Below are 4,079 nucleotides of genomic sequence, written 5' to 3'. Positions count from 1 at the left end.
TTGGGCAGCAGGGAGTAGCTTCAGCTCCGCTCTCAGTTTCAGCCTCGTGGGGGGCTTGGGGCTCCCCATGGATCTGCTCCCTGCTTCAGCGGAGCGGGGGGAGGGGGGACACCAGGGCTCAGGGCTTTAGCTATGGGGGGAACACTGGAGTGGAAACCGGCAAGTCCCTCATAGCTAAAGCCCCGAGCCCCAGCCCCCTCTGCAGGACTGAAGGCATAAACAGAGCTGTGGGGCTGAAACCGGCAGTGGAACTGTGGAGGTCTAAAGCACTGTGCCCCAGTGCTGTCACGGGTCAGAAGCCTGGCGCCCTGAGTTCCCCCTCACCCTGCAGCTCCAGCCCCAACCCCTAGTGGCTGAAGCTGTGAGCCTCAGGGCTAAAGGCCAGAGGCAGTACAGTATTTGTCTTTTCGGGGGGGGGGGGGGGTCTGCGCTGCTGCCTGATTGGTTACTTCCGGTTCCACAAGGTGTCCGGTTGACCGGTAAGTCCATAACTCTGGTGTTTGTATCTTTGAGGTTCTACTGTATTTAAATTATCGTTTACATTTCTTTTCGTTTCATTTTTTACTGAAAACCTGAAGGTCAGCTGTAGGCAGGGGGGTGCTGCAGATTCTGTGCCTAGGGGCTCGTAAGGGTAAGTCAGGCCCTGAGTGTGTGGTCCTTTATTCACAAATGGAGGTATTCATTTTGAAAGGCTCTGGTGTAGCATATGGTCCTATCTGGGCACAACAATGATGGGCGTGTTGTGCCTAGACTGATGACTCACCCGGCCATCTGTGAATCGGTGTATTGTGACAGGAGGAGGGAGTCTTTACACAGTTGTCTAGTGAAAGCAATATATATATGGCCATACAGTTCAGCACCTGGCAACTCCCGTTGTCACACCGGTGGCCAGATTTTCCCAAGAGCTCAGCTCCCATCATGCTGATCCCCTCTAAAAATTCTGGCCACTTATCTAGGTGCCTATAGCGGAGCTGAAATTTTTTAGAAAAAATCTAGCCCCACTTACAGACAAAATGCACCTTTGAAAATTCTGGCAATAGCATGTATAAGAGGGGAGGGTAAATCAACGGAGCATGCAGTAAATCACAGCAAAACCTGCCACTTGCCTCTCCTCTCCCACTCCTTTTATTACCTTCATTTTAATGTGTTTATGGTTTTATTTCAGCAGATCAAATGCTTTTTAATGGCTTCATTCTTGTTATACTTTGATATGAGGAGTGCTGTTTTGTTTGTAGCTGCTCACTGCCTGGTAAAATGTTAGTGGCTAAATTACCAGGAAAAACCATAAAAGGGGAGGGGAGGGTGAGTGTCATAAAGTACTGGGAAGCCACCAGATAAGGACAGCGTGTGGAAGAGAAAATGCAAACACAGTGATCAGAGGTCCGGCTGGGTACGGATCACAGCTGGTACTACTTTTCAGAGAGCAGAAGAAAAACACACCTTGAGTTTGCAATGTAATTTTTTTTTAATTGGATACAACTTTAAAAAAGAACAAAATAAAAACCAGACTGTTCACAGACTGCCCTGCCTTGTGCTCTGTGATGCTACCCAAAGTGCAAAATCAAAACTACCTTGGACACTGGTTATTTCATTGTAAACGAAGCTTGTACAAAAATGTGTACAAATGCACAGGGTTAGGGGCTGGTGAGCAAGAACCCAACACGGGACTGGGACCAGTGAGAAACAATACGGATTCACAGGTGCATGTGTGTGCTTTCCACTACATGTGACAGAAGAGACTCCCTCGTTTGCTCCCCCTTGTACCACAGAGCTTCAGGGACATAAGGTATTTACTAACTCTCATGATGGACGCTCAAAGGCTTCACAAATGCAACATGCTTCCTAACTGAGCCCCCTCTCTAAATATACACTCTCTCCTCTCTGCCTCTGTCCCTTGCTACACGCCCCCCCCTCCTTCCGCCCCAAACCCCTGTGTAGCACCATGAAGACAGACTTCAGTGACTCAGGCATGCCCAGTTCCTGCCTTTCGGAGACTGCTGCTGAACGCTCCCTATGGTCAGTCACTCCCCCTCTCCAGCCCCCGGCCAGCTGAGTCAAAGTGACTCGGGCCCCTACCTCATTTGATCTACAAGTTTAACAGTCTTAGCAGGCTGGGTAAGGAACAGGAGGGGGAGGGGTGCCACTTTAGTGGCTGCAGCCTCATCTCTACCCAGCCCACCTGAGTTTCAAGTCCATCCTGCTGCTCCTCCTCCTGGCCTGGCCCAGCTCAGCAAACAGTGCAGCTGTTGGTCTTGTTCATGGGTGGTCTGAGTGCGTTCTCCTTTGGGAAGGTCTCCCTCCTCCTGCGCAGTGCCGGGCTGAGCCGGCTGGGCAGGTTGACTTGCTGCAGCAGCTCCCTGAAGACTTCCACCACATTCTCGTTTTCCTTGGCCGATGCTTCCAGGAAGCGGTTGTTCCAGTCCAGCTCCACCAGAGACAGGGCATCCTCAGTCAGCACCTGCCTCTCTCTGTTGGCCTCTGCCTTGTTGCCCACCACCACGATGGGGGGGAACTTGTCTTCCTTCACCTCCAGGATCTCCTCCCGCAGGCTCTTGATGCTCTCGAAGGACTCTGTGTCATCCACCGCGTAGACCAGGGCAAAGGCGTCACTGTTCTGGATGGACAGCTTGCGCATGGCTGGGAAGGAGTAGCTGCCACTGGTGTCCAGGATCTCTACCTTGATGGTGGCCCCGCTCACCTCGTACTCCTTGCTGTGCAGCTCTTCCACTGTCCGCCGGTGCTTAGGCTCAAAAGTGTCCAGCAGGAAGCGACGGATCAGGGCTGTCTTGCCCACGCCTGCCGCACCCAGGAAGACCAGACGCACGTGGTTCTTCTCCTTCACTGCCAGGGACATGGCTGCACACTGGAGCTCTGGGGACTTTGTGGGAGGAAAGCTACAAATCCAACTTTGGCTGAAGCTGTCTGCAACCCAGGGTTGCAGGTCTCCTTCCTCTGCAGCTCAGAGCCTGGTGTCTCCCTCGCTTTTCATGGATGAGCTCTGCACATCTCTCTCCAAGTTTGTTGCTACTCTCGAGTGGCCTGCAAACTTCTCCAGGCTGGATCTGGATCACTGCTGTCTCCCCACTCCCTCAGCTCGGCTCACCATTTATTCACACTCCCCTTCAACATGTGTCATAGGCTTGTCCAATCTCTGCAGTTGGGAGTATAATAGGGGAGGGGGAGAGAAGGATGCTCTGAGCCAATCCGCTGAGATCTGTCCTTGAAAGCCATCCCCAGCCCTGGAGAGGCTCAGCAATGCTGTGCATCACACTCGGCTCATGCTGCTGTTTGTAGCTCTGGGGAGCTAGCTGCCTTTTAGCAGCTGCCCTTATGTCATCCTTGGAGATGGAGACTCACCGAGAGCAACGAATTAGTGCCAATGAACTAGAGTGAGAGTTCTGAGCCCTCAGTGCTCCTCTCTCCTGTTGGAGGATTGTGTGTGGACAGACCAGGGCTTTATTTGAAATTACCTGCTGAGTTTCTGTGACATTTTGCTTTGTGGCTTGTGTGCTACCAGCTGGTTGTGAGTATTGGAAAAAGGTAAAAACAGCCTCTACCTGCATCCCTGCCAATTTCTGTTCCCATTTCCTGCAATTGTATCATCAACATAGAGAAAGCAACTGTAACTGCTTCTACAGCACCAAATGCCATTCCTCGCCCCTCACCTGCAATGCATCCCAGAGCATGATTCTGCCAAACCCTGGATTCAGCACCAGGATCCAGCCAAATTTTGACCTGGTCCGGGTCCCCCACATTCTAATGCCTATCTAGAGAACAGGGGTAGCCCATTCCTCATGCTGCAAAATATTTTGGGCTGTGGTACGAGTGTGGCAAAAACCCAGATGTGGCACATGTATCCTGCCAGATCCACCTAATTTTTGGCCATCACCAACCAAAATATACCACATGAGCAGAGAAGAAGTGTAGCTGTTTCTGCTGATCAAAACATTCTGGACACTGATCCATCTGAGGACATGAGTGTCGCAAAACCTGGATCGTTACAATATTTGGCTCAACCCCCAAATTGTTCACTCCAAATTATAAAGCATAAGTAGCCACTCCTGCTCCACTGGAAAACT

General features: G+C 51.3%; 1 pseudogene; it reads right to left on the bottom strand.

Moving 5' to 3' along the window:
• Positions 1–2,227: 2,227 nt before the first annotated feature.
• Positions 2,228–2,854, bottom strand: LOC144275118 (GTP-binding protein Rhes pseudogene; annotated as a pseudogene).
• Between the last annotated feature and the right edge of the window lie 1,225 nt (positions 2,855–4,079).

This window comes from Eretmochelys imbricata, chromosome 14 (genome assembly GCF_965152235.1).
Source record: "Eretmochelys imbricata isolate rEreImb1 chromosome 14, rEreImb1.hap1, whole genome shotgun sequence".
Classification (NCBI taxonomy): Eukaryota; Metazoa; Chordata; order Testudines; family Cheloniidae; genus Eretmochelys; species Eretmochelys imbricata.
The sequence above is the reverse complement of the archived record's forward strand: the minus strand, read 5'-3'. Positions and strand labels throughout refer to the sequence as shown.